Here is a 12,806-nt window from a genome sequence, read left to right as displayed (position 1 = left end):
CTTGAAGTCGTCACTAGGCTGCAATTGTTTTCGTGTAGCTTAGTTCAGCTTACTTAAAAAAAAAAAAAAAAGTCGAATCCGTCTCGCGGATTAAAGACGAGGGCTGGTGAGTCGACTATCCTGGATCTGATTTTTAGGCGGTTTCCTAGACAAAATTAGGAAAATAACTAGATGATATCCATGTCAAGCCTCAGCTACACGCTACGCAAACATTTATAAAACCATCTTACGCTTGACGATGACATTTAGCCTAGACACAGACAGATGGAATACACAGATTCCATCCCAGGGTGATTGGTGCTGTAAGGTAGGGCGTCCGGCCACAATCTATTACTAACATTGACACATCCCATACAAAAACGCCGATTCCGCAGAATAAACGGGAAAAGATAAGGAAGAAGAAGAAGAAGAAGATGATGATGATGAGGAGGAGACCTGCGTTGAAGATTGTGTCACTAATACTTCAAGTTAGTAAGGAGTAGCATTGTTGGCAAACCTGCAGAGAACTTGAACAACTGCTTCAAATTGACACAAACTTCCATACGAAGGTTGTCACCGGTGATGAAAGCTGAATTTGCGGCTATGACTCTAAAACTAAGCAACGATCGTCGCAATGGAAGAGACTTTCTTCACCTCCTCTAAGAACAACACGACATGAGTAACATTAAGCCTTTGTTGGTCCCTATTTCTGATACTGGCAGGATTGTTCATAAATATTTCGTTCCTCTAGGTCACACGGTTATCGACCACGACAATCCATGACCGCATAGGTCCTACGTTACGCAAGAATTGTTGACTAAAAACAAGATGACGGTTCTCCACTCAGTGAACTCATCATACGTAGCTCCATGTGGCAACTTCCTCTTCGCCAAGAAGAAAATCAGGTTGAAGGAGTGGTGATCTGATAAAGCAGAGGAGATTCGAAAAGGTGCTAAACACTCTAACAAAGACTGATTCCTTGATCATTTTAAAACTTGGGAATCCATTACGCTTGCTTCCTTTGATTAATGTTTATGTTGTAATTGCTACTCAAGGCACTATACAATTAGTTCAATAGTTGCTCCAAGTTCTTCTCCCCGTGTGAAAGAATTATAATGTCGTTGGGAAAATCTTAAATACACTCCTGGAAATTGAAATAAGAACACCGTGAATTCATTGTCCCAGGAAGGGGAAACTTTATTGACACATTCCTGGGGTCAGATACATCACATGATCACACTGACAGAACCACAGGCACATAGACACAGGCAACAGAGCATGCACAATGTCGGCACTAGTACAATGTATATCCACCTTTCGCAGCAATGCAGGCTGCTATTCTCCCATGGAGATGATCGTAGAGATGCTGGATGTAGTCCTGTGGAACGGCTTGCCATGCCATTTCCACCTGGCGCCTCAGTTGGACCAGCGTTCGTGCTGGACGTGCAGACCGCGTGAGACGACGCTTCATCCAGTCCCAAACATGCTCAATGGGGGACAGATCCGGAGATCTTGCTGGCCAGGGTAGTTGACTTACACCTTCTAGAGCACGTTGGGTGGCACGGGATACATGCAGACGTGCACTGTCCTGTTGGAACAGCAAGTTCCCTTGCCGGTCTAGGAATGGTAGAACGATGGGTTCGATGACGGTTTGGATGTACCGTGCACTATTCAGTGTCCCCTCGACGATCACCAGTGGTGTACGGCCAGTGTAGGAGATTGCTCCCCACACCATGATGCCGGGTGTTGGCCCTGTGTGCCTCGGTCGTATGCAGTCCTGATTGTGGCGCTCACCTGCACGGCGCCAAACACGCATACGACCATCATTGGCACCAAGGCAGAAGCGACTCTCATCGCTGAAGACGACACGTCTCCATTCGTCCCTCCATTCACGCCTGTCGCGACACCACTGGAGGCGGGCTGCACGATGTTGGGGCGTGAGCGGAAGACGGCCTAACGGTGTGCGGGACCGTAGCCCAGCTTCATGGAGACGGTTGCGAATGGTCCTCGCCGATACCCCAGGAGCAACAGTGTCCCTAATTTGCTGGGAAGTGGCGGTGCGGTCCCCTACGGCACTGCGTAGGATCCTACGGTCTTGGCGTGCATCCGTGCGTCGCTGCGGTCCGGTCCCAGGTCGACGGGCACGTGCACCTTCCGCCGACCACTGGCGACAACATCGATGTACTGTGGAGACCTCACGCCCCACGTGTTGAGCAATTCGGCGGTACGTCCACCCGGCCTCCCGCATGCCCACTATACGCCCTCGCTCAAAGTCCGTCAACTGCACATACGGTTCACGTCCACGCTGTCGCGGCATGCTACCAGTGTTAAAGACTGCGATGGAGCTCCGTATGCCACGGCAAACTGGCTGACACTGACGGCGGCGGTGCACAAATGCTGCGCAGCTAGCGCCATTCGACGGCCAACACCGCGGTTCCTGGTGTGTCCGCTGTGCCGTGCGTGTGATCATTGCTTTTACAGCCCTCTCGCAGTGTCCGGAGCAAGTATGGTGGGTCTGACACACCGGTGTCAATGTGTTCTTTTTTCCATTTCCAGGAGTGTATATTATTTCTCTTCCCCGTACTCTAATCCCTTCTCCAAATGTTTCATTAATTTCATTTGCTTGTTTCTTTGTATACAGACTGAATAACGTGGGTTATTGGCTTCAATCTTGATTCACTTCCTTTTCAACTACTGCTTCCATTTCATGACATTTGACTCAACAGCAGTATGGTTTCTGTGCAAGTTGTAGAAATCTTTCGCTCCCAGTATGTTATACCTGAAACTTCAGAACTGAAGGAGTTGGCGGAAGGATGTGCCAACCCTCAGTTTAGTGAGGATTAGTTTGATGGTCCCGACGGAGGTTCGAGTCCTCCCTCGGGCATGGGTGTGTGTGTTTGTCCTTAGGATAATTTAGGTTAAGTAGTGTGTACGCTTAGGGACTGATGACCTTAGCGGTTAAGTCCCATAAGATTTCACTCACATTTGAACATTTTTGATTAGTTTGATCACACAAACTGCTGTGTTTTCGAGTGCACAACATGATGGCTACAAGTACGTCTCTACGTATCGCTAAAAAACACAATATACTATACAAACTGCTTGTCTTATTGTATTTCTGCTTTTGTGTTTGAATTTCATCCGCCTTGTGATAGGTAATAACTCGAAATAAGCTGTTGTGGGTTAATATTTTTTTCTGTCTACCCATTCAGTTTCAAAACCTTTACTCCTGTCAGGACTTCGAAAAGGATGGTAATGATATGAGCGTATTGCACCGTTGGCCGGGAGGCCCCGTCCGATTAAGTTAGGCCGCGAAGTGCAAGTCTTGAGGGCATGTGGTCTACTCAAGGTTCCTTGATTCGACTTCGGCTTCAGGCTTTCAATGTTGTGTCGAGTTCTTCTCCCAGTATCCCGTCACCTACGTCACTTACACACATTTACTTCCATTTCCATATATAGTTTTCAAGCTTCTTTCCTAAATAAAAGCAAATGCGCAAACATCAAATACTGCTAGGCAAGTGAGAATCATCAGAGAACAGTAAAGTATAGCGTGGGGAACTGTTTAAGAATTTGTATAAGAAACTACCTCATCTGAACACGAAGTAATGCGAATAAAAACCGCCTGTGAACAAAATCCAAGATTAGTAAGTACATTTTTTTGGGTCATCAGTTATCTGACTCATCCGAAACGGCCCGGTACGAGTTCCTTTCTTGTGCCAACCTGTTCATCTCAGAGTAGGATCTACACATAAATACGTTTCAAACGATTTATTTTCTACCTAATGCTTCCTAATATTTACTTTCTTCGTAAAAACCTGAATTATAAGTTTCAGTGTAAAGATATTCAAGATCTCTCCCCAGAGAGCCATATTAGCTCATCGAGTTTCCCAACTATATCCGAGAGAAAACGTGATATGAACAGACAGTTTGCACAGTTAAAATATTGACATATTCAGAATGTATGTAAAATAGTTTCTAGAAGTATAAGCTACTATGACTTAACTATAACAGTGTTACTGGATACGGGGCAACTTAGCCATAAGAATTAAAAACGCGAAGCATATCTGGTTAAAATCTCAATAAAAATTGGAAAACCGCCATGTGACTGAAATAAAAAACTTGAATTTACAAGGAAAAAGCCTTACGGAATTTCTCGTAACATCGGATTTAGCAATGACGGTTCTTCTGTCATTTGCTACCACTTATTTGTGGGACAATTCATTGTATCAAGACAGTGCTCTAGTTTTCACAACATCTTGAGTGTCTATAGACCAACAGTAAAAAGTGAAGTAAAGTCGAATGGCATTGTTATGGATATTAAGCCAGGCAGGGAGTTATTATGTCGGAATCAGCAGTTACGTCGATCGCATTAAAGTTAAATTTATCTTTTTTCTTCCTTTCAGTAAAATATCCTTTGTTACATTCAAATAGAACGTTAATTAATAGTGTACTTTTTAACATTTTATTATTTTTTTCTTTTTATTCGTTTACATTATTGGCGTTTCAGTCTATAATTGGAGATTAATGTTTAACGTCCCGACGAGACGACAACGAGGTCATTAGAGACGGAGCGCAAGCTCGGGTGAGGGAAGGATGGGGAAGGAAATAGGCCGCGCCCTTTCAAAGGAACCATCCCGGCATTTGCCTGAAGCGATTTAGGGAAATCACGGAAAACCTAAATCAGGATGGCCGGAGACGGGATTGAACCGTCGTCCTCCCGAATGCGAGTCCAGTGTGCTAACCACTGCACCACCTCGCTCAGTTTCAGTCTATAGTTTTAATCATGGTCGTTCAATGATATATTTATCTCAGATATTGTTCACAGAATATATTTAATCACCGTTTTATAAAAAAAGAGCGTTAGACTGGTGGGTTCGTTGATCTGTGGGAAAGGACCAAACAGCAAGGTCATTGGTCCCATAGGATTAGGGAAAGATGGGGAAGGAAACCATACCTGAAGCGATCAGGATGGCGGGACTCGGGTTTGAACCGACGTATTCTCGAATGCGAGTCCAGTGTGGTAATCACTGAAGAGCGTTAGAATACATGCAGAAAACTGTGTGTGGAATCTACAGTAAACGTTGAAACTTCCTGGCAGATTAAAACCGTTTGCAGGGTCGAGACTCGACTCGGGACCTTTGACTTTCGGGGGCAAATGCTCTACCAAATGAGCTACCCAAGTGGTAGAACATCTGTGAGGCTTGGAAGGTAAGAGATGAGGTACTAGCGGAAGTAATGCTGTGAGGGCGGGTTGTGAGTCGTGCTTGGGTAGCTAAGGTGGTAGAGCAGTTGCCCGCGAAAAGCCAAGGTCCCGTGTTCGGCTCTGTTCGGCACACAATTTTAAACGGCAAGGAAGTATCGAATCAGAGCACACTCCGCTGAAGAGTGAAAACTACATTCTATAGTACTGGTTGTAAGTACACGCTGTTAGTATAATTACATTGGTGATAGTGAGGGGAAATTGCGAAGAAGTACGCTGTGCGAAAGTGGCCGCAGACGAAAAAGTTTGAAAAGGTGTGTTATAAACTACTTTAAGTGAACTAAGCGACGATTTCTTGAAGAATCCTGCTGTCGATTAGCCGCCCCACCTTAGCCCGGATCGAACTTGCGGACCGTCACTTGTGACATCAGCATCACAATAAGATCAAATCTTCCTTTCGTTCGGCCGAATCTCTGGTACGGAAATTACGCCACACGGAAAACGGTACCCGCTGCTTCAAGAGCAGTTTCCTTCTCTGCGCTGCCAGGTCAACCGTGTGAGGCGGCCTGCCGCGAGCAGCGGAGCGGATCCTGCTCCGGCGATAGCACGCTGTTCAGGAAGCGGTCCAGTCACGTGAGGGGGCGATTTGCTGCTCACAACGAGCGGCTGAGTTTCGCCGCCAACTTTCTTCGCAAAACGATTGCTTCACTTTGCATAAACCTGGTTACACTGCATTAGCCGCTGCTTAAAGTGAGTCAGTATGTGTCGAGTACACGTTTTGAAGGGAAAGAAAGGAAGAACGAAGGGATTATAAGAAACCTGAAATGTAATCAAGAAAGCACTAAAAATTATATATATATATATATATATATATATATATATATATATATATATATATATATATATATATATATATATATTACTGTATTTACAAATGCTATCTGAGCTTGTGATTGTGTGATGGTGCAATACGAGAGAACGTCACCGCTACTTCCAGTCGGAACAGAAATATACAAAATGACAGTAGTGTTTCTTGCCTATAAGTATTTAACTGGAAGAGAAAATGACGGGGAGGTGTACGTATGCAACAATACTGAACGTGTGTGATGTCACTAAACCAATTTTATTGTCATGGATCGTTACGTAACAACTCTTTGTTCTTTGGTCCACTTGCTGAATCTATGAAATATAAGGAATAATATTGATCAGGTTGGAAGCTTCTCTTGAAGTTTTCCACGTTTGTGATTTTTTTAATCCACCTTATCCAAAAAAACATTTCTTTTTATTCAGCCATACGCATTTCGACACCTATGTGTCATCTTCCGTGAGCCAAATTTCTGTGAAGTATAATACAAAGTTTATAATCGTTTATCTATTGCTGACCTAAAAATTATAACACGTAAACATACTAACAGGCCAACAAAAAATATAGAGCGTAAGCAACATCCTGAAGAAACGAGAACTACAAATATCATTCCAATCAAACAATTAGGTACAGAAAAATCTAAATTTTAAGAACACCACCTCAGACAAATTCTTTAAAGCTGGAATCTGTCAGTTAACCTGTAGTCCTTACCTATCCGTCTACATAAGCCAAACACGCAGAAATTTCAAGCCAAAATATCCTCAACACCTCAGAGCCTTAAAAAGTGACAGTACACACACTATTTTTGCACATCATCTTACAGAGGAAAACCACCACCCAGACGACATTCAGAATGTTCGTAAGATCCTCAGAGATAGCAACATTCTCTATCAAAAACTCACAATAACGGAGAACTTTCACATAAAAATAGTTACGATAAAAGACAAGTAAGTCTTGATTGAAAATACAAGGCTGTGTTACAGAACACTGTTTGGAACATTCAGTGAAGTATAAAAAGACACCTCCCCACACAAAACATAATAATTAAACCACCTAAAACAACCAAAACCATGTTTTCTCAATGACACTGAGCTCTCACGAAATCATTCAAAGTTAGCGCCACACTAATCATAACGCAAACGTTGTACAACTGAGTAGGGACAACAACATAGCACCTATCAATGAAAATGGAGACAAAACTGTCTGTGCAAACCACATTATGTGGAAAATAAGTATAAAGTAAATGTCACTGTGACATTACGAAAAAACGGTGTAAAAACCATGTACTCAATTGCAGTACAAAGAGATACCCATCAGAGACATTGAAAGTTATCTTAAAAATAATACACTTGTTATTTATTACAAGTTTTGCTTGCTGGCAGTGCATGCTGCCTGTAAGCTTACGTGAACTTTCAACATGAATTCGTAAACTTTGAACATATTAATTCGCTTGCGAGAATGTGTTGCGAAATCTGACTGTGAGAAAGTAACTTGAAAGTGCCTGTCCCATTCCTTGTATGTTTAAACATTCCTAATGACAAGAATGCTATCTGATTCAACACACCAATTACACTTGAAACACCGTGACACTGCTCTTGCCTTGAATGGGCCACGCATTTCCTGAGCTACAACTAACTACTGAGATGCGTCTGGTGCAACGTACTCTCTTTTAAAAAAAGGCAAAAGCATACTTTATTCATAACGAATCTGAATAAGTGGACTTTCGATGCGGACAATGATTTGGGATAAATTATAACATCAAATGTAATTAGTTTTCTCGTTAGAAAAGTTCTATATTGAAAAATTATCTTTTTCTTTGCTTCGCAAACATCAAGACGCAAAAAATTACAGTTCCTGAGAGGACAAAAGAAAGTACTCCTTAACAGCAAAAGAGATGTTTTAAAAAATGGAACCCATAAAATTGACATAAATATCTATTTTACATCATCAGTCTTCTGACTTAATTTCAGAGAAGAACTTGCAACCTACGTCCTCTATTATTCGCTGGATATATTCCAATCCCTGTCTTCCTCTACAGTTTTTGCTTTCTAGAGCTCCCTCTAGTATCATGGAAGTAATTCCCTCATGTCTTAACAGATGTCCTGTCATCCTGTCCACCTTATCAATATTTTCCATATATTCCTTTCCTCTCCGTTTCTGCACAGAAACTCCTCATTCCGTACCTTACCAAATGTTTCGATTCTCTTCTGTTCCGATTTTCCCACTGTCCATGTTTCACTACCATATAATGCTGTACTCCAGACGTACATTCTCAGAAATTTCTTCCTCAAATTAAGGCCGATATTTGATATTCGTAGACTTCTCTTGGCCAGGAATGCCCTTTGTGACAGTGCTAGTCTGCTTTTGATGGCGTCCTTGCTCCGTCCGTCACTGGTTATTTTACTGCCTAGGTAGCAGAGTTCCTTAACTTCATCTACTTCGTGACCATAGATCCTGATATTAAGTTTCTCGCTGTTCTCATTTCTACTACTTCTCATTACCCTCGTCTTTCTTCGATTTACTCTCAGTGCACACTCTGCACTCATTAGACTGTTCATTCCATTCAGCAGATCATGTAATTCTTCTTCACTTTCACTCAGGAGAGCAATGTCGTCAGCGAATAGTATCATTGATATCCTCGAATTTTAATTCCACTCCTGAATCTTTCTTTTATTTCCATCATTGCTTCCTCGATGTGCAGAATGAACAGTAGGGGCGAAAGACTACATCCTTGTCTTGCACACTTTTTAATACGAGCACTTCCTTCTCTGTCGTCTACTCTTATTATTCCCTCTTGGCAGTTGTACAGATTGTATATGACCCGTCTCTCCCCATGGGTTACCCCTATTTTTCTCAGAATTTCGAACACCATTTTACATTGTCGAACGCTTTTTCCAGGTCGACAAATCCTATGAACGTGCCTTGATTTTACTATAGTATTGTTTCCATTATTAACCGCAACGTCATAATTGCCTATCTCGTGCCTTTACCTTTCCTAAAGCCAAATTGATCGTCATCAGCGCATCCTCAATTTTATTTTCCATTCTTCTGTATATTATTCGTGACAGCAACTTGGATGCATAAGCTGTTTAGTTGGTTGTGCGATAATTCTTGCACTTGTCAGCTCTTGCCGTCTTCGGAATTGTGTAGATGATGTTTTCCTGTAAGTCACAAGGTATGTCGCCAGACTCATACGTTCTACACACCAAAGTGAATAGTCGTTTTGTTGCCACTTACCCCAATGATTTTAGAAATTCTGATGGAATGTTATGTATCACTTCTGCCTTATTTGATCCTAAGTCCTGCAAAGCTCTTTTAAATTCTGATTCTAATCCTGCTATCTCTTCTAAATTGACCCCTGTTTCTTCTTCTATCACATCAGACAAATCTTCCCCCTCATAGAGGCTTTCAATGTATTCTTGCCAACTATCCGCTCTCTCCTTTGCATTTAACAGTGGAATTCCCGTTGCAGTCTTAATGTTATCATCCTTGCTTTTAATGTCACCGAAGGTTGTTTTGACTTTCCTGTATTTTGAATCAGTCCTACCGACAATCATTTCTTTTTCGATTTCTTCACATTTTTCATGCATTCATTTCGCCTGATTTATTTCATTCCTTCTTGTTATCGCCCTTTTTAGGGATGTCCATTCCTCTTCAGCTGTACTGCCTACTGAGTTATTCCTTATAGCTGTATCTATAACCTTAGAGAACTTCAAGCGTATCTCGTCATTCCTTAGTACTTCCGTATCCCACTTCTTTGCGTATTGATTCTTCTTGACTAATGTCTTAAACTTCAGCGTACTGCTCATCACTACTTTGTTGTGATCTGAGACTATATCTGCTCCTGGGCACGCCTTACAATCCAGTATCCGATTTCGGAAACTCTTTCTGACCATGTTGTAATCTAACAGAAATCTTCACGTGTCACCCGGCCTTTTCCAAGTATGCCTCCTCCTCTTGTGATTCTTGAACAGAGTATTCGCTATTACTAGCTCAAGTTTATTACGGAACTCAATTTATCTTTCTCCTCTCTCATTCCTTGTCCCAAGCCATTTATATTTAAATATTCAACAATTATTCCTTCCCCAAATTCAAATTGAAAATTATGCATGGCTGTTTATCTTTCCCTGTATTCTAGTCTTTGGAAGTCTGAACCAAGAATGCGTAGCTACAAGCTGCCGGAATAAAGTAAAAAATCTTCAATGAATTGCCTTAAATTAAATCCTCTTCTACTACTCATCAAAATAATCATGGTAAAATTTTCTTCTCAAAATGCTTCAATCTCTTTCCTTATTTCAAATAATTAATCAGTAAATCAAGATATTCCACTTTCTCAGAATATAGCTGCAACCGTACCACTTGGCCTATGCCGTACTACTACTCATGATACACCACTGCCGACTACGTTGTCTCCTCATCTCACAAATAAAAGTGCATATCACCTCCCGCGTCTCTTGCAAAGTAGAGATGGTCCAAGCAAGCCTCCAGTCGACACAGCATCTCTGATGGTACTGCTCGCATATGATTTCAAACATCACAAAGGCGTTTACGTGTTCATGATATCCAAATACTTGAGAAATGCCCATGAAATTAACTGCAGCTCCCTCTGACAACCCCTCTGCCTCTCCGGGCAGTGTTTTGCAGATTGAGATTTGTAATTGACACAACTTAATCTGCAAAATTCTTTAACGAAGTTCAAATTTTCTAAGTACTACAGTCATGATTAAAAATTACGTAAGTTCAAATAATATTATAACAATAGCGATTACGAAAGGAATAAATCGTTGTGCACAGCGTTCAAACAGTCGTAAGCAACAGTGTCCCTGAGATACAAGTTAACAAATGTGAAACTCTTTTTTGACATACAAATGCCAGAGTTAGTCTTTTATTTTTTCTTATCATATGTTCTTGCTAGTTTATTTTCATAACATTAGTTGCTGCAAGAAAAACACACTGCACACAGTCAGTGAAATTTTTTGCTAAAAAATTAGTTTCATCACAAACGGTGGCTTTGCAGTGCACTAGTTTTTGTAGTGTCTTGAGTAAAGACTACCGTCGTCGGTAAAATGTAAGAAGTGGAATGCGGCAACAACATGACTGTACATAGTAAAGTACCAACGTCTTATAGAGCAGTTTCTTGAAATGATAATTGTCGAATACTCAGTGCTAGATACAAGTTGTTCTCATTCCACTGACGTCGACAACCGTACCACAAGCCGATTAGTTCATGTATGAGTAGGCTAGGAGCAGACTGAGAGGGAACTGTATCAGTCTATTATATTCTCCGCTGATAACTCATAGCCAAATATACGCCACAACCACGCTACTGAGTATAAAGTTCCGTATTTGACACAAAAGTATTTTTTCAATGCAACTGAAAGAGTTGCGCTGTCTCTATTGTGAAATCGCACTTTTTTTTGCTTAGTCCTACCACAGCATAAACCTGATTCACATGTGCAATCAAAGAAGAGCTGAATGTTATAATATATTACATACGTAGGCAAGCATAAAAGTTACAGAATCAGTCAACAGTGCTTAGTTGAAGTTTTACAAATTCAGATGCTAAACAAATGACATAATCGCATGTGAAATACATAATGAAAATGCAAGTTCATTCCTTATCAGTAAAACAAAATAATCTCACCCGAAATAAGCATCGACATACAATGACATCATCAGTGAAAAACTGTGTGACAAATCTCAGTTATAAAAGAATGTATCTGCCTTATACAGTCACGAATTAGTGTTTTTTCTGCTTAAAACTCTCTTACATGCTGTGAAACACATCTACAATAATTGTATCTAAGAAATGATTCTTTATGCATGATTTCACGTGCTCGTCTGACTACGGAGAAGTAAAGTAAATGAAAAAGGAGAAAAAGGGTTAATTTTGTTGTCCACAGCATGCTATTTGTCCTCATTTAAGTAAAATGATATTATGGAATTAGTCATCAATCTGTTAAACATAACGGAAGTAAAATTTGTTGTCACAAGGGTATCTAATCTAAGAAATCTTATCTAAGAAGTATCTGCTAAATGTACTCCAGATATATGTCAGACTGAGGGTACACAATAAAGAGTTGGAGTACAAATGTTACTGCTAAACATCGTGGAATTAAAAGCAATGAGTAAAACAATGTGAAATTAGGAAGATGAACACGGGTATCTCTCATAACCAGAATTAACAAACGGTTATATACAAAGAAAAAGAGAAACGTTTGGAACATCATCACAGATCAAAAGCAGCATCCTCTTCACAACCTTATCAACAACATCCTTTTTAAATGCATGCGAAATCCTTTTCTTAGGCAAAAGATTACTAAATCTGAAAAATTACAATACGTACATAGTAAGCAAATCACAAATTCCCTAAGCATATTCGAATTTTCTATACATCATCAATACATCTCTTAAAATATATATCACGTAAAGCTACTCAACTGTGTCAAAATAAAATCTCCATAACACCATGTCATATGTATCACTAAAATTCTTCCAATATATTATCAATCATCTTCAAATCAATATAAATGTGCCTAACATGTTTCGTGACTTTCCTCAGAAGTGCTGCTTTTGCCAGAATTCGACTCAGTAGTCCTTGCTGAAAACAGCAGAATTCTAACATGTTAACAACTACTTCAAAGAAATGTTGCCTGATCTGCACAAGCGTCCAAGCTTATTTACCTTTACCTGCAAATTCTACTGTATAATGCTGTCTCCCTATAAGGAAAATTATGAGCTTGTTCTTGCACCTGTGAAACA

At 40.7% G+C, this 12,806-nt stretch overlaps 1 non-coding gene across 1 annotated transcript; it reads right to left on the bottom strand.

Annotated features, from left to right (window-relative positions):
- Positions 1–4,665: 4,665 nt before the first annotated feature.
- Positions 4,666–4,738, bottom strand: Trnaa-cgc (transfer RNA alanine (anticodon CGC)). Its single transcript has one exon. It is a non-coding gene; the product is annotated as a tRNA-Ala (tRNA).
- Positions 4,739–12,806: the final 8,068 nt, after the last annotated feature.

Source organism: Schistocerca cancellata, chromosome 3 (assembly GCF_023864275.1).
Source record: "Schistocerca cancellata isolate TAMUIC-IGC-003103 chromosome 3, iqSchCanc2.1, whole genome shotgun sequence".
NCBI classification, from domain to species: domain Eukaryota; kingdom Metazoa; phylum Arthropoda; class Insecta; order Orthoptera; family Acrididae; genus Schistocerca; species Schistocerca cancellata.
Note: the sequence above shows the minus strand (reverse complement) of the source record. Positions and strands in the feature narration are given on the sequence as shown.